The sequence below is a fragment of the Gallinula chloropus genome (assembly GCF_964237585.1).
Source record: "Gallinula chloropus genome assembly, chromosome: 4".
NCBI lineage: Eukaryota > Metazoa > Chordata > Aves > Gruiformes > Rallidae > Gallinula > Gallinula chloropus.
The window spans coordinates 89,797,972-89,816,967 of NC_140088.1; positions in this window are offsets into that span (position 1 = coordinate 89,797,972).

Here is an 18,996-nt window from a genome sequence, read left to right on the forward strand (position 1 = left end):
CCCCACAGCCTTCTCTTCTCCAGGCTGACCCAGCCCAGCTCCCTCAGCCTCTCTCCACAGGGGAGCTGCTCCAGCCCTCTGAGCATCTCCGTGGCTCCTCTGACCCCTCTCCAACAGTCCCACATCTTCCTTGTCCTGGGGCCCCAGCTCTGGACACAGGACTCCAGCTGGGGCCTCCCGAGGGCAGAGCAGAGAGGGACAATCCCCTCCCTGTCCCTGCTGCCACCCCTCACTGAACCATTACCTTGCAGCCCCAGGCTGGTCCCAGGGCACAGCAGATATTAGAGTTATATCTGCCCTGTCCCTTACAACTACCACACTCCACAGCCAGCAGCTCCACCGCATCCCTTATCTCCGTCCCACTGCAGACCTCATGCTCGCTGTCTGCACCCCCAGGATATCTCCAGCACCACCAGCCCATCTCTGATGTGCTGTGTCACTTCACCTTCTGCAATACCCCAGTATTGTTTTACTTGTTGCTGAGCCAGAAGCAGCACATGATGCTTTGCTGGCCACCCCAGGCTGACTGGTCAGCCAGAAGACGGATCCTGCTTGAAAGCAGTGAGAGGTCACCTTTGGCTTGAGCCAGACATCTACAATAAATAACTTGTCCAAACTCTTCACTGGTGACACAGAAAATGTTCTTTGCAATAGGAAGACTATCATCTTCTAAGCTTGTGAAGCACAGGGCTGGAAACATGACATGCAAAGAATCTATTGTGAAACTGAAATGGAAACCTAGAGTGAAATAGGAGGCACCAGGCAGAGAGCAAATGAATCTATCTCCATTAATTTTCCATTGCCCTCTTCTTCACATCCCTCACGAAGGCTACACTGCAACCTCCCACATCTCCCAAGTGCTGTGGATCTCTGGGCTGCCTGGTCTAGTGGAGGGTGTCCCTGCCCATGGCAGGGTGTTGGGACTGGATGATCTTTGAGGCCCCTTCCAACCAGAACCATTCCATAGTTCTATGGTTCTCAGATTCTATGATTTCATGATTAATGGGTTACCCTAATTGGATTTGATTAGTAGTAGCAGTTTACCCTGGATTTTGCTAGTGATTACTCTGGGGATGTGGGAAACCAAGATGCCTCCAATGGATCTGGTGGATAGATGCAGATTCCAGTTCCTTTGTGTTTGGTGTGCTCTGGAATGACAGACACCAACTCGACATTTCATAGACATCTGGTTGTAGCTGATGATCCAGATGTGCCCTTGGATTCCTTCACAGTGTTTGTCACTGTCTAGTTAATGCAACCTGGGAAAACTTGATAGCCCAAAATATTCAGAGACCTTAAACAGTTCAACCTGAACTAGCCCAAGGTGCAATTTTTCCCTTCGGTTTTTCAGGGGGGAAAAGCAGGTTTGAATCAATTTGCTTAACTCTTCTCCCAGGGCACTCCATTTCTCCTGGCTACCTAATACTGGGGTAAGAATTTTCACTTCTGCAATAGTGAAGCAGGTTACTCTCTCTAGAAAAACCACCAGTCTTGATCTGAAGACAACAGGAGATGGAGAAATGGCTGTTTCTCTTGCCAGTTTTTGTTTCAGAAGTTAATGATCATCACTTAAAACTCCTCCTTCACTGCCAGCTTGAAACTCCCTGGCTTCAGTGCTTAGACCCTCACTAGAGTGTTCTCCAAAAGCTGACAGAAGACTTTAAAAGCTGGTACTTTCTCCATGTGTTGATGTGTAGATGTTGCAACCTATTCAACCATTTCACTTTCTTTGGGCTGGCCTCATAGAACTCTGTAAGTTTTGCTTGTGGAGGTATTTTCTTTAATCCTCAAATAATTGTAATGGTATTTATGGATCCAGGCCTGGAGGTTGGTGTCCCTGCCTGTGGCAGGGGGGTTGGAGCTCTGTGATCCTTGGGGTCCCTTCCAACCCAGACCAGTCTATGATTCCATGATTCTGTGTCACTGTGCATGCCTCAAGAGTGGGACCAGTACCATTCCACCAAAAAATACATTCTCTATAGTCCTTCCTTTCCATGAAGATTACATAGATTACATTAACTGAGCTCCATTAAAGCCACCCAAGGTTTGCTGTACCATTGTACTCCTTTGGACTGTCCATGGTGGGTGTTTCACTCCTGGTGTGTGGGTTCTCCTCTGTGAAAGTCTGGCAACATCAGCACCAATGATGTCACCCTCTTAGGGAGCCCCCCCAAAAAGTCTTACTGGGGAAGGAGTTCTGAAAACATTCTGCTTCAGTGCAGCTTTTAGGTGTGTGGGACTCACTTTGCCTTGGGAATGAAAAGCACCCTCTGAGCTGTGCCTAGTTACCCCTGGGCAGGTGGCAACCCCCCAGGAAATGAAGTTGCAGTCCTCCTCAATCTGAGACTTTCTGTCTGCTCAGGAAGCAAATCCAACTCGTGGAAGGATAAATTTATCTGCATATATGGCTTACATGACTAAAATAACTGCCCATATGTACAATGAGAGGGAAATAGGTGCATATAGATACATTTACACACATGGTCTGATTGATTTCTTTCCTTGAGGCATGGTGTCTACTGATTAATTACCAACTAAAAGCTGTGCTATTTAGTGATTCATTTTTTGTTTCACATTTGCAAATTGTAATCTAGTCTAAATCTCCCCAGGGGCTCCTCATGAGCGCTGGATTACTCACATTTGCTCAGGCAGCAGATACTCTTCTAGCACACTGTGCACAAGAGCACAGAAACAGCCTGCTGAGCTGAAGGGAGCAGTGAAGGTTCCAACAGTTCCACACTGGGAAGCCCAACATGAGTATATGATAGTTGCATTTGCTTCCAGTTGGCAGAAGCAGCCACTTACCATACCTCCAGCTGACAGAAACCTGTGCAGCTTTGTTGACTTCTAACCAGCTGACTGGAAATGAGCTACGTGATCCAGGTGGAGATTTCAGAGTAGGTAGGAACAGTGATCACACCTCTGCACATGCCACCCCATGCCAAACCTTTGCACAGGGGCAAAGTGCACCACAGCTCCCAGAAGTGACCCAGCAGACCCCTTCCTAGTGAAACAGAGGCCACTAAGACCCCTTTGTTGTTTTGTTCTTTGTATGTAAGAGTTTCCTGAAGGCTGTTTGGTAGACTACAGGTCCCTCCACTTTCAAGTATGGCTTTGTCTACAGTACAAGGTGCAACTCTGACCAAAGATGGATGACTGCAATTAGATAATTATTCACTTTCCAACTACATGCCAGTCCAGAAATAGTCTAAACAGCCTGTCAATAACTGAAGAAGATGAGGCAGATGAAGGTCACTTTCAGGTTCATAGATTACCTACGTAAAAATCAGTACTAATCTCAGGCAACCAGTAAGGGACAGTAAAACACATTCACCTTCCCTGGATGTATTTAAAAAAGAGCAGATGAGATACTTAGGGATATGGTTTAGTTTAGGATGGGAATGGTTAGACTTGATGATCTTCAAAGGTCTTTTCCAACCTTGTGACTCTGTGATTGTGTAATACTGCCATTCCTCCTACCAGTCATACCAGTGGGAAAATGTTTGCTAGTGTATGTATTAGGAAGTCTTTGGCTATATGATTCTTGTTATTCCATTGCCTTTCCTGAACAATAATGGGGATACTATGGCAAAGCTAGACCACAAAGGTCAGAAACCAAGTACAAAACAGGGAGAGCAGGTAACAGCTGAGGCTGCCTTTGCTTCACCTCTCTAAGTTACATCATCACAAATGAGAAATAAACCCCATGTAATTCAGAGAGAGAAGAAGAAAGGAAATCACTAACTAAAAGAGAAAGAAAAGAAGAAAAACTCTTGAGCTAGGAAGTCCATGTTGAGAAATCCAACACCTCAAGAACAAAAAGTGCTTGGATCTGTGGTTTGGTTCAAGGTGACGTGCCAGGTCTAGGCTGGGACTAAATCAGATACCAGTGAAAAGAAGTGCCAATGTTCAGGGATGCTAGAAATTAGCATTCTGCTGTGATTTCCTTCACAGAGGCTGGTAAGCACCCAGACAACGTGCTGATGGAAAGTGGTAGACCCAATGCAGTTTCTTCATTCACAGAAATGCAGAGCAAAGTGCCCACACAGCACAGTGATGACAAGTAGTAGACCCAAGGAAGTTTATATGAAGAGTCTGACTACAAAGAATCACAGAATCACAGGGGTTGGAAGGGACCTCCAGAGCCCATGGAGTCCAACCCCCTGCCAAAGCAGGGTCCCTGGGACAGGGCACACAGGTCGGTGTCCAGACGGGGCTGGAATCTCTCCAGAGAAGGAGACTCCACACCCCCTGGGCAGCCTGTCCCAGGGCTCCCTCACTGGGGAAAAGTTCTTCCCCATGTTGGTGTGGAACTTCCTGTGCTCCAACTTGCAGCCATTGCCCCTTGTCCTGTCTCCACAGACACTGAAAAGCCTCCAGCTGCATAAAACCTTTTGGCCTCCAGCTCTGAAAACGTTCCCACTGTCTACCAAGCCCTTCACACTGCCCAAACACACTGGAAATCACAGCATCTCATTTTGCTGCCAATTGGGAAATGTGCTTCACTGCATTAATTATCAGAAAACAAAATACACCTTTTGGAAGAGAAAGAGGAGAATTTTTTGCCTTATTCTTTTCAAAGTGCATCTTATTTTTGCCTTATTAGCTTCAGAGTGCAGTAATGGTCTTGGTTTGATGCTGTACCAGGCTTCCCTAGATGCTGAGCACAGGGTGTTTCACTTGCGCCTCCCTACAAGGATGCTGTAACCAAAAGCAGCACAGACACACTTCTACATCTTTGTCTGGCCTGAACACCTCCACGTGTACCTACTGTAGAGCTCTCTCTGGCTGGCATCTCCCACCCCCAGCTCCCATTCCTCCTGATTAGTGCCATTAATGCAGTTGCATCAGGAGAGCCGATTGCTGCAGTTCTGCTTTGCAGCCTGGAGGGCCCTTAACCACCCCCAAATTAAAGGCCTCCAGGCAATAAAATATTTGGGCCCTAAGGGATTTCTTGGAAATGTGCTGTGAATGAGCAAACAGAAAAGAAATTAGTGCTGTGTTGATCCTCCTGGCTCTGAGATCACCTTTTGTTTGGTTTCTAAGGTCTAGTACACACTAATGGGAATTTAAACCAGGGCCTCTGTCACATGACACCTTTTAATATATCCAGTTAATATTTCTGAGGCATATGTGCCTTCACAAACAGTGGCTGCCCCAGCAAGTGGCCTAGGAAGGGGATGAACTGATTTACATAAGCTTAGGACACACTTTCCTCACCAGCCAGGCTAGAGAGATACAGGTCCAGGACCCTATTTTACAGGAGCAAGCCTAAAACCAGAGGTGTATACTGGCCCCATGGGCACAAAAGAAGAGCAGCAGAGGTATTTGGGCGTTAATCAAGTCCTCCCAGGAATTAATCCTTCCTCCCAGGATAGGAGCTGGCTGCATGGAGAAGATCACAGTATGTATGGTCTAATAGGGGAGGGAGGAAGATAGGAAGCACCAGCTCTCTAGCCTGGATTCATCATTCCATCACCTTGGTTTAGGTGTAGGAAATCCATAGATGTCACTCTGCCTGTCCCCATAACGAGCTGTAGTCTGAGCAAAGCAAAGCCTTTTCCTCTCTCCAGATATTACTGCAGCTCACCAAGATGTGAGTCACAGATTTGTCTCCACCTCCATTTATTACAAGAAGGGCCTATGGCACATTCGTTTCTGACTCGCACGTGCCAGCAAGGTGTTTATATGGGCATGTATAGGCTATGAAGCTAGATCTGGATTTGAGCCATGAAACAGCTAGGGACAGACCCTCTTATGTGGTGAACCATGCTCATACAGTCTGTAACTGTTGTTCCTGTTCTGAATAAACACCCAGCAGTGGTGAAAGGCCTCATCTCACCACGCTGCTGTTTTCAAGGGAACTGCAACATCTTTTTCTTACCAGAAGCCTCTAAACATGCAGCCTTAACTCTACCAGTGCTCAATTCATTTACAGAATTTAGGGGTTACTTTCTTTGGGGCTACTTGAGGCCCATAAAGTGCTCTGCATAGCAGGGAGCTCCTCGGACACTAGTTCAGTTCAGCTTCCTTGGTTCAGCCCTCCCGCCCCCACCATGGCTGCTAAGCTCAGAGAAGTCTTTAACAAGCTGACACCTCTGAATGCACATTCCTGCTCAGCTTGCCAAGCTGCTGCTCCCCAGCCTTTGGTCCTGTGAGGATATTTTAAGAAATGTAAAGGAAATAGCAGAGAGCATCCAGGCACTGAGGGCATCAGGAGGTGTAAATGTCCCTGCCCAGCTTCCCCAGAGACCCCCATACACACCCTTGCCCAGGGACCAGGACCTCATTTCAGCTCAGCCCAGAGCCATCAGTACCAGCCTCAGTGAGATAGGATAGTCCTGTCTCCAGCCTGTCTCCTTTTACTCCTAACTGGACCCTCGGATGGGCCTTGGAATTTATCCCCCTTGGGTCCCCTTTTCCCATATGGAGAAGGTGTCTGTTTCATTCCAGGTATGGTGAATAAGGTCTGGAGTGCAACATTTTCTGGGAGCAGTGATACTCTCCAGCCTGTCCCTAACCTGCACTCCATCATGGCTGGGTTATTTGCAGGGGCAGGAGACAGCATCCAAGTCAAGGCAGCAATTGGATTCCAGGAAGTGATGGGGACAGAGGGATAAAATAAAATACCCAGCTCAAACCCTGTGTCTCTGTTCTATGAATAATACCAGGAGTATGTCCATGAACTACTATCCTCACTGCATAGCCTCAAGAGATACCAACACCTCCCATTATACCACGACCACACTGAAATATTTCCTGCAATTCCTCAGTGTCAGCAGTATCTATCTACCCTACACCACCTGTGGTGATTAAATGTGCCTTATAAATGTCAAAACACTTTCCAGCATAAATCTTCAAAGGTCTGCATGAACCTGTGCTTAGAACTGGCTCCTCTCTCCTATTCTGCACTAAGGCAGGGGAATGGCAGTACTTATTACTGAACTTCAGGCATTTATTTCCACTAATGGTAGAGCACAGTACTGAACTAGGAGGTCCTATCATGACACAGAGAAGGCTATTTTCTAATCAGTTCATGCACATCTCTCTGTTACCAATGACCAGTCAGGTAAAAATATCCTTTGGCCTCTGTCTGCCTGGAAAATCCATCTTACTTTTGAAGTCAATTGAAGGTTGTGTCTGGAAATCCTTGGGTGAGTTATTCTTAGGGGAGTGTTTTCCAGCATAGAAATAAGCTGGTGAGGAGAATATTCTCCTCTGCACAGGGTCATTCACTCCTATGTACAAAATACAGCTCATTCTTTTATGGGAACAATTGCCTCTAGAAATGTGAATCATTTATGGGTGGTGTCTCTGGCTTCAATCTTGACAACAGTTACAAGGGTGAGAAGGTCCTGGACTGAAATGGGGCTACTGCAGAAGTGACAAAAAAGCACATCCCAGCATCATGAAGGGGCAGAAATCCAGCCCTGCCAGAACCACCTCTGACCAGGTGCCCCATAGCAGTTTGCATCCTCACAGAAGAGGTGTGACTTGTTCAATCACCCAGCAGTGAGTAATTTCTGGTGGCCTATCATCTAGAGTAAACTCCTATGTTATCTCTAAAACTTGATTCCTCCTGTTTCCCACTGCTCAGTGCCTTCACACCCTACACCACCCATCCACTCTCATAAACTGTAGGTTCCTTTAGAAGTTTTCCATAGGTAATTTGGGGTTCTTTTGAACTCTTTTGCAGAGTAACCTACAAGCAACTCCTCTCACTCAGACAAACTTTTCCCAGACCAAGGAGGAACATGTAGGACTGTTGGTTGTGTGCTCTAGACCAAGACTGGATGTGCTGTGGAAATGCACACAGGGTGAGAAGAAACCCCACAGGCTGAGATGCATCTGGAGCAAGCAGTGAACCAGGTCAGCTCCCATGAAATGTAAAGATAACACAGACTGAGAGGGGAACAGGTCTGCACTGGGGAAGACTTTGACCAGGGCTACAGCCCTGAATAGTCCATGCTGAAGGGAAGTGACACAAGTTAAGAAGGTCTGAAAACTAGTTTCCAGAGGCAGCCAAACACAGAGTGGAATAGTGTGTATTTTGCTGCTCTGTGCACAAGCAGAAATGGCCATGGAGAATCATAGAATCCCAGCCTGGTCTGGGTTGGAAGGGACCCCAAGGGTCACAGAGCTCCAACCCCCTGCCACAGGCAGGGACACCAACCTCCAGGCCTGGAGCTACACAAGGTTGCCCAGGGCCCCAGCCAACCTGGCCTTGAACACCCCCAGGGATGGGGCACCCACCCCCTCTCTGGGCAGCCTGTTCCAGCCCCTCACCACTCTCTCTGGAAAAAACTTCCCCCTAATATCTAATTTAACCCTTCCCTCCTTTAGCTTTAATCCATCCCCCTTGTCCTGCCAGTCTCTGCCCTTTAACAAGCTGATTCCCCTCCTGTTCCTCTGCTCCCTTCAGGGACTGGAAGGCTGCAGTGAGGTCCCCCCACAGCCTTCTCTTCTCCAGGCTGAACTAGCCCAGCTCCTCTCTCCAGAGGGGAGCTGCTCCGGCCCTCTGATCATCTCCGTGGCTCCTCTGACCCCTCTCCAACAGCCCCACATCTTTCTTGTCCCAGGGCCCCAGCTCTGGACACAGGACTCCAGCTGGGGCCTCAGGAGGGCAGAGCAGAGAGGGACAATCCCCTCCCTGTCCCTGAGGCAGTATAACAGACCAAAAGTACTCATTAATAAACCTGAGGAGCCCAAGCAGGTGTAATAGAGGTCAGAGAGCTCACTTCAACCATCTCCTCCAGGAATTCCCCTTGCAGAAGTCAAAAAGTCCAACCCACTGTTAAAGCCTCATCACAGAAGGGCACAAACCAGGCCTTCCCAGCAGCCTCAGTGTTTCCAACAGCAACCAGCACCAACAACCATCTCCTCAAGCCTCCAATAACGTGTTTCAGCAGGTTCATTGTGTAGCCAGGCCTATACCAAGACCATAAGCTTCCTCTGGGAAGCTTTCCCGCTCCCTCAGTCACAGAGCATGTGGTGGGCCTGCACAGAAAACCTGTTTTCTCTCACCAGAAGCCAGAAGGAGAGCGAGCTCCACTTTATCACCCCCTGCCTAAATATATAAATAAGCCGAACTCTGAAGTGTGTGTTGGACAGCACCCTCAGGCTATCGCTTTACACCCAGCTGTTATTCTCAGAGGATTCTCAGTAAATCCAGGAATAGACCCAGTCAGGAGTCGAGAAGAGGCTCAGAGGAGAATGTCACCATATGGCAGCTCCTGACTGTTGCATAAATATATTGATTAGCTGAACTGGCTTCGGGATGTCTCTATTAAGGACAGGAAAGTCAAGAAGAGATGTAAAATTGCCAGAAATAGGAGAGAGTACCTGAACTGGTCATTCTTTTTCATTTAAATATCTTCTTTTCCAAAGTATGACAACCTATCACATGAGAAAATCAGTTAATTCAGTTTAAAACTGAAGCTTAAAGACAGTTCCTAAATAAAAATTGATCAGAATAATCACATTATTGCTGTGACAACCCAGAAGAGCACATCAACAACCTCTTACATTGACACTGGCAAGATAATCAACTATGTTGGGGTTTTTAGGGTACATTTTCAAAAGAGAAGAGCCACTATTGCATGTTAAAACCCAACATGAAGGCAAAAATCCTCAGAGTGTTGTCTCTACCTGTTGAAGCAGCTGGAGAGTGGGTTTGGAACTGTGTGCTTTAAAGCTGAGAATAAGGTGTTGTAAAACAGGTTCTCCCATTCACTTGCTTTGGGACCGATGGCAAACCACTTCAGCCTCACTGCTGTCATCATCAGTCCAAGAACAGCTCAAAGGGGAGAAAAGGGGCATGGTTTAGATTGATTTTTAACCCAGAGGACCTCACTGTGTCACTTTGGTGGCAGGTAACACACCTGGACTGGGTGCCAGCAGGGGAGAGGTGCTGTGGGCCAGCTGAGAGGGATGGGGCACTGACACTAGAGCGTGGGGCTCCTCTGCCACCATCCTTGTAGAGACCCCACCATGCTCCGCTAGTGCAAAGTAGATCCCAGCCATCAAAAGCCAGTTACTGTGTGAGAGATTTGACAGGACTGGGAGGAGGCAAGAAGGAAAGATAATTCATGATTTTAAAAAGTAAGACAACCATCAGGTATTAGGCTGCTCTTTCCCCCACCATCCACCCACAGAACAGCCTTTCTCAACGGGAAGAAATGCCCTTTCTCTTACTGCTGCTCCTACCTCACTTGTTCCTATGAGCACTGAGGACACTGTGCAAAGATGTATTCATCTCCCAGCAGGCTGGGCATCTCTAGAGGCAGAGGCAAGGCATTCAGCAAGTCTGCAGCCATCTATCAAAGTCCATCCTTGGCACAAGCCAAACTCTACAGTAAAGCCTAGTAGAGCCAGCAGTGTGCCCTGGGGGCCAAGAGAGCCAATGGGGTCCTGGGGGGCATCAGGAGGAGTGTGGCCAGCAGGTCACAGGAGGGGATCCCTCTGCTCTGCCCTGGTCAGGCCCCACCTGGAGTGTTGTGTCCAGTTCTGGGCTCCCTGGGATCAAACAGACAGGGATCTCCTGGAGAGAGTCCAGAGGAGGGACAGAGATGATGAAGGGCCTGGAGCATCTCCCCTGTGAGGAAAGGCTGAGTGAGCTGGGGCTGTTCAGCCTGGAGAGAAGAAGACTAAGGGGGGACCTGATTAATGTTTATCAATATCTGAAGGATGGGATGCAGGGGAAATGGGCAGCCCCTTTTCAGTGTCTGTGGGGACAGGACAAGGGGCAATGGCTGCAAGTTGGAGCACAGGGAGTTCCACACCAACATGGGGAAGAACTTTTCCCCAGTGAGGGTGAGGGAGCCCTGGGACAGGCTGCCCAGGGGGTGTGGAGTCTCCTTCTCTGGAGAGATTCCAGCCCCGTCTGGACACCGACCTGTGTCCAATATGAGCTGGGGAGCTGCTTTGGCAGGGGGTTGGACCTGATGGGCTCTGGAGGTCCCTTCCAACCCCTGGGATTCTGTGATTCTGTGATTCTAGTGTGATGCCCAGGAATTTACTTGCACACATTTCCATACACAACAGAAAGGGATACATTCTTCCCTATTTTCTGTGTGCCTGGATAGTTTCTCATGTTGTTTCAGACCCTGAGGTAGGATTGAGTCTACCTTGTTTGGGGGATCAGCTGGGGCTGGCCACCCCACTCCATGGATACCCTAGCATGGCGTGTGCTGTGCACCATGAAAGAGGCTAAACTTCAGTTCTCAGTTCCTTGTGGATGGAGTTGCTGGTTTGCACTTTTGGAAAGACTGAAGCTGCTCACCATGAGACCAAGCCAATTTCATAGCTGGGTGAAAACTGAACAAGTTATAAAACAGCAAATAAAACCATCCTGAGAAGTTTTCTGTGCTGCATTTTGGGTTCAGAATGTTCGCAAAGAAAGTTCTGTTAGTTTAGGGAGCTGTTGGCCAAAATGGAGACATTTTCCAGGGAAGTCAGCCAGTTTTTAAAGGAGGCCAAATCTGTTTCCACATGGAAACTGGCTCATTTTTGGAGTATGGATGAGTCCTGCATAAAAAATACATTAAATTCCTTCCCCCACCCACAACTGTATACACTTCCATGCATCTTGATGGGAGAGCTGCTATTCCAGCAGCAACATGGAAAGGCAATTTGAAAAAGTGCAGTATTGTGTCATTAAAATTAAAGTCATGTCAGTATGGATGGGATAGGGGAAAAGAGAGAAAAATCCTGGAAAACAAAAGTTATCCAATTCAATCAGCTCTTTGAAAAGCTTTTTCATCCTGTGTAAGCTCTCCTAGAAGCTGCACATGGGTGCAGATTCTTTCAGCTCTCTTGTTCTTGGAGAAAATGGTCAAAGCCTTAGCAATAGGAAATGAAGATAGGAAAAAAACCCCACAAAGTATAACATGACTATTGGAAGATGTGTGGTACATTGCCACTAATTAACAAAAGGCCAATTATACAGCTTGTGCGACTGTAATCGCCATCATCCTGAGAGGTTTTGGATAGGAAGCTTGTTCCAAGGAGCACACTCTCCTCAAAGAATATGAGGGGGGGGAAAGGAGAGGTTGTTTTAATACATACTGTACCAAAGAACTGAGATGTGTCGAAAAACACATAGCATGTCCCAGTGCCTCTCTCTGATCTGTCTGCCATTTGGAATATTGTCATTTAAATACTTTGCCTGTTTAGTCTATTTTGAATGGCTTCATTATAGAACTGGTGGGAAGTTCTCCAGAGGAACTGGGAAAAAATATGTTTTGGAAAGTATTTCAGATTCAGGATTGTCAGAATGTCCCACTTTAACCTTTTCAATGAAAGAAAAAAAATAGTATATATTGATACAGGCATATGTATTCCACAGTATGTGTCTATAAAATGTACAAAAAATGAATAGTAGCATGATTCACAAATAAAATGCATATAAATTAACAAAGTGGAAGATTTCTGGTCACCTGCATTAGATGCTAAAAGGGGAATTCAAGTTAAAAAAAAGTCAAAACTTTAGCAATTTACATGGCAGGGAAACCCAAGTTGTGCCCTCCTGTAATCCTAGACATCCCAGATCAGTGGCATCTTTAGTAAATGTGATCCTAGAGCTGCCCATCACTGATTGACAGATGCGCTGCTGATGCCAGATGAGCCTGACACTGCAGGGATGTGACCAGGCTGGGGCCAGGGAAGAAAGCTGTGCACACATGGAGGAATCCCAGCTCAGTTGCCAGCTCCTCTCTTCTTCAGAAAGGTCATTGCTTCATTCAGGTATTTGCTAAATATAGGAAACTCTGAGGAAGCTGAACCTTTTGATCTTGAAATACTCGTAGGCTATGAAAGGAGGAGGGAAACGGTTCACAAGGATGGAGGGAAACAGATGTTTGGCTCCCTCCATCCTCGACCACTAAATCAGTCACTGGCCCAAACCAGTACTTAGCACAGGTGATTTTCCACAAAGCCAGTCCTGCTTTCATCCAGGGCATTCTTCTTCCAATAAAAATCCATCTGCTTGCCTAGCTTTAGACACCAGCATAAATTGCAGCTCGGCCAAGTGGGCATTTCAAGGGGAGGGGAGGGGGTTTCTGCACCAAGGCTGAGAGAACCACATGCTGCTCAGTGAGAAATCGCAGGGCTGCTCACAGCTTGAGCTGTCTGAGTCACCAGCTGAGGAGAAACTTGACTTTCTGCTCGATTTTTCCTGCTCTTTTTCAAGCAAACCCTAAAACCCAAATAAACCCCACAGGCAAGCAAGCAAGCTTTCCCATTTAATAGGCACCCCCCCCCCCCCTCTCAGACATGGTTAAATACACCACAAAATCCATTTTCTCATGGATTTTTCCCCCCATCCATTTCCTGCTTGCCTCCTTTTGTTTTTCCACACACATTAGTGTCGTTTTCTCCTCCTGCACACAGGCTGTGAGCCTTTAGTTCATGGTCTCCACCACACAGAGCAAAGGGCTACCAACTGTCAACGTGCCCCAGCAGCTGCACCCACATCCCCTTTGCAAACAAGAAGCCAGACTGAGGTGGCTTTTGCTAGAAGAAAGGGATAGCAGCAAGTTTTGGTTCACAAAGTTTCAGAGGGAGGGTGCAACTAGCAACCAAGTCAACCAAGTCCTCCCCTTGAAACCCAGCAGGGTTACCCCAGCCCTAATTTAAAGACAGAACTCACTGCAACACCCCTTTGTCAGCTCAGGTCACAGCTTTCAGCAGGCCCCTGCACTGCAGTTTCTCAGCAGCTTTCCACTGCTCCTACAGCAGTACACTCAGATGCTTACAGACCAGTCAATAAACTCAGATAATTGCTTAAAACTCTTAACTCCATGCAAGTGTCCAGACAATTATCTACTTATGTATTTACATCATTCTTATTAACATCATGTCTCATCGTTCCCCAGTGCATTCAGGGATTTTTTCCTCTGCCAGTGCCTACCACAATAGGACAAAAAATAGCATCAACATTTGGTCCTATTTTTCTTATAACTTAAGTGCCAGGTTCTTCTGATCATCAAAATAGGAGGTTTTTTTTATCTTGAAAATGCTACAAAACCCCATACTGTCAACACAATCTTGCTTGTACTGGAAAGTTTACAAGTTCAACAGCAGTAATTCTGCTGCTTAAGAAAATTGTGATTGCAGAAGAACTCAAAACATTCATAGTGCCACGGGTGCAATTTAAGGATATTTAGCCTTTGCTAGACCTTTTGCAGACAAAATGGTGTTTCACCCTGTCTGTCATATCAACCTTTGAGTTGCAAAATTTTACCAGTAAAGCTGTATTATAAAAGCTGAAGTTGCATTGCAATACTGAAGTTTTATAAGTAGATAAATAATTTTACAGAGACAGCTTCCTGTGACTTTTTCTTTATGGTCATTTAGCATTAAAAATAAGCAGAAAGTAGTAAGGTTTAATTTGTTTAACATCAGCATATAAAGAAACTTTGTTTACCCCATGTAATTCAGCTCTGTGTTGGGTTTTATGAGCAACAGATAACATGCCACTCTACTCCAGCAAATAAACTACTGATACAATCACCAGTCTTTCACCCCATAATCACAGAGTCACAGAGCTGTAGGGGTTGGAAGGGACCTCCAGAGCCCATGGGGTCCAACCCCCTGCCAGAGCAGGGTCCCTGGGACAGGGCACACAGGGCGGTGTCCAGACGGGGCTGGAATCTCTCCAGAGAAGGAGACTCCACACCCCCTGGGCAGCCTGTCCCAGGGCTCCCTCACCCTCACTGGGGAAAAGTTCTTCCCCATGTTGGTGTGGAACTTCCTGTGCTCCAACTTGCAGCCATTGCCCCTTGTCCTGTCCCCACAGACACTGAAAAGGGGCTGCCCATTTCCCCTGCATCCCATCCTTCAGATATTGATAAACATTAATCAGGTCCCCCCTTAGTCTTCTTCTCTCCAGGCTGAACAGTCCCAGCTCACACAGGTAAAGCAATTCTTATCGTCTGGGGACCAGTATGGAGCACAAACTTCTCTAAACTAAGTTCATTGAAGCTTAGTCTGGATGAAAACCATGGGAGGATGCTTTGCTGTTCTCCAGCTCTGAGAGATTTCTGGGTAAATACTTGATAGAGACTTAAGTGACCCCAGAGATGAGAAAACACACTCGATTCAGGGTACCACAGCTTTTCACATCTCCAGTCAGAAGTTCACAGAGATCAATAAAATACCTGTCTTCTGAAACAGATCACTAAACAGAAGTCAACACTGTGATACATAATTTGAATCCACATCCCTTCAGCTTTAGGTTCCCTGTGGGAAACACTGTTGGGTGACCATAATGGGCAAACACTGGTTGCTTTACCTGTACCTGTTACCCCTAAGGGGTAATGCATGCTGCTCTGTTCACAGCCCTACAGCCTGAAGTTGGAGGTGAAGGTTGTTTTGGGCTAAAGGACTCTATAGCTGATGTATTGCTTCCATTTATTCTTTGGTTTCATTCGATTGCGTGCTTCCTTATGGCACACTCAATGGGTCTGTAATCATGGGGAACAAGGCAGAAAGGGTAGGGCAAGTATTGTATTTCCTGCCTTGGCCAGTGCATAATTTTTAGTAGAGCTTATTTTGAATCACAACTTCAAGATAAGGATCCAGGATGAAGGATTAGAGGGGCAGCTTTTGGCCTTAAACCTCCAGTTATTTTTTGTTTGTGTGTAAGCAATGTGAAGGGTTAACACACTGTCTGCTCTGTGTAGCCAAAATATCTGAGGTTTTGTTTAAAAAAATAAAGGGAAATGATATGATGGTGCTTTAAAAAATTGTTTTTCCAGCTCCTTTGGTACAACAATTGTTTGATATAAACTTGCATGACACTTCAAGCTTCCTCTCTGCTAATAGCCCAACTGTTCTTTTTCCAGCAGGAGGAAAATGCCTGTGTCCAGGGTGAGGTCACACAGGCTGCCCCAGAACAGGGAGCCCCATCACAGTGCCAAGGCAGGGCTCAGCAAGCACACCCAGCACATGCAGGGTTTGGCACGTCCAGAGGATGGAGGAAGAGATATGTGCACTTGGGGGATGGGGTGGGTTGTGTTTTTTTTTAAAGAAAAAGCTATCTATAGTGTGGCCTGTGAAAGAAAAGAGGGTGTAAGAATGAAAATGAAGGGCAGCTGTTTGCTTATCGAGGAGAACAGGGTGCATTTCCCTGGCCCACAGGCCCCAGGTGCTCAAGTGAAGCTGGAGCACTCAGCTGAGATGTGGGTAGAGATTTCATCCAGCTGATGGCATGGAGAAGGAGCAACCTTGAACTGAGAGCATGACAGATGTCCAGGAAAAGAGTCAGCAGGAGGCTCAGAGACCAGTGTCTCTGCTCCAGCCCCAAGAAACACCATTCCCCTTTGCAGGGATGGACACCCCGAGATGTGGGCATCCTGCCTTGGGTCCTGGGGCTGGGCAAGGCAAAGGGCCTCTTACTCTGGCAGTAGGTTCCCAAAGACCAAAGGGCTGTAGCCAGGCTTTAATCAAGGTGTGCCTGATAACTTTTGGGAATTAAGCTTGAGGAAGTGAGAGAAAACCTTCAGCACAGCCACGTGGCTCTTGAAATAAGATGAAACACTTGAGAAGCTGACAATTAGGACAGGTCCAGAGATTGCAGAAGATTTTCAGTAAAATCTTCAACTGCTTCAAGAGGAAGCTTGTTGAAGTGCAGATCTTGACAGGCTGTTACCCACAAAAGGTGCTGCAAGTTTCCAGAAACAAGGTCTTTTGTAGAAAAGCAGGATTCATAAACTCAGGTGATCCAGCAGCTTCACAGCTTCAACTGCCTGTTCAGGGGGATCCCTCTCAGCTCTACCCTTACACACATACCACCACATTTATGCAAGAAAAAGGCAAAATGACAAATAGATCCAAGGACTCTCCAAGCCCTTTGATGCAGGAGTACAAGTGCAAATGGAAATGCATGCCTCTGCTAAAGGCCCTGCACAGGCAGGCTCCTCCTCTCTCTGCTGGCAAGGACACACTAGCAAGGATCTTGCCTGCAAGGTCCCTTTCCCCATCTCAAATACCTGATGGCAACCCTGCAGCAAATCCATCTGCTGGACCAAGGGTCACAGCTCCAAGCTCCTTCTGGAATCAGCCCCTGCAGCTGGGGTCAGCAGGACCCCTCTTTGGCATGGCCTGTGCTCCCTGCCTGCCCTCATGAAGCTGGAGCAGGCACACCAGAAGCTAGAATCACAGAATCCCAGGGGTTGGAAGGGACCTGGAGAGCCCATCGGGTCCAACCCCCTGCCAAAGCAGCTCCCCAGCTCATATTGCACAGGTCAGTGTCCAGATGGGTCTACCAGATGCCTTCCCTGAGCCCCTCCCTGCATTTCTCACCGTGGGTGTTACCCAAAACTGCAGACATTTGATAATCACAAACTTGAGCTTGGAGCTTGGAGCTGGGCTGGTTCAGCCTGGAGAAGAGAAGGCTGTGGGAGGACCTCACTGCAGCCTTCCAGTCCCTGAAGGGAGCAGAGGAACAGGAGGGGAATCAGCTTGTTAAAGGGCAGAGACTGGCAGGACAAGGGGGATGGAGTGAAGCTGAAGGAGGGAAGGGTTAAATTAGATATTAGGGGAAAGTGTATTATAGAGAGAGTGGTGAGGGGCTGGAACAGGCTGCTCAGAGAGGGTGTGGGTGCCCCGTCCCTGGGGGTGTTCAAGGCCAGGTTGGCTGGGGCCCTGGGCAACCTTGTGTAGCTCCAGGCCTGGAGGTTGGTGTCCCTGCCTGTGGCAGGGGGGTTGGAGCTCTGTGACCCTTGGGGTCCCTTCCAACCCAGACCAGGCTGGGATTCTATGATTTGTCTCAGACTTTGTGCTTCAGTAGCCCTCAGTGGGCCTGTCTAAGCAGACAGGATGATGTTGACACTGCAGCAGTAGAACAGAGGAAAGGGATGCAGTTCTTCCCTGCCAGATGTGCAGTGGTTAATCTGGGATGGCGAGAAGCCCACAGCAGCCAGTTCCTGCGTCCTGTCCAGTAGGCAACGACATTGTCTGATGGCAAGCACGACTCTACACACCTCAAAGGCAATTTTAGTCACAGGCTGAACTGTAGAAACCTGCTTTCAGAAAAGATAAAATCTCCCCTTGTCTTTTTTTCCATTGCTCAATTAACCATTGTTTCACTCAGCATGTTTTAATCATAAGTAAGTTCATTAATATCTGTACTCTTTAGAGTCGTGGGGGACTCTGTGATACTCTGCCATTAATCTTTTTGAATAACATCATTAATATCATTTGCCCCTTACAGGCACCCACTGTGTACCCCAGGCAATTAGAAAACTTTGTTTCATGGTGCTGAGTGAGATCATCCAGCTAAAATGACTACAAGGCTTGTCTGCATAATATTGCTGTTAGCTGCATCTTGTTTATTTATCCTACTCATCATCTGCTATTAGATCTTGTTTGGGAGCATATTTGTCCTTTTGCTGTAAAGCCACCAGCTCAGCTGGCTGCTCTCCACATGGGTCTCAGGAGACCTGTCCTATGCAAGGGTCATGAAAGAAGGAGGAGATCTAGAAATCCCTAAACTGGGAGTTTTTGATGAGTCTCTTTGAAGTAACCTAGGAACTGTTTTACAACTACAGCCTGAGTCTGGTTAGAAGGACTCCCACTGAATTCAGCAAGGCTGGGGGTGTTGTTGAACCCACCTGGCGTTCCCACCAGCCTTACTAAGACAAAAACTCCCAGTTCCTGGGTAAGCAGGCACTTTTCTTCCCAGAGCTGGGAAAGGTGAAATTGCAGTGAGAGGCTGGGCCATGTGCATTAATGATTCCCAGCAGTGCATATTTTTCAATATATACCTTTATAGTCTCCCTACAGACACATCTCCCCATCCTGAAGCTTCAAACACTTATGAATTTGGGTTTTCTTCTTATTCATGCTGCTTCCTCATCAGTGAACTAAGGAAGCTGCTTCTCTCTCTGCAAAGCCAGCTGAGAGCTGCAGATAACAATTCCTATACAGAGGTGAGAGGTCTGAACTTCATGAGCATACTGGATAGCTGCTGCATGCTCTGAGCAGAGCAGCAGA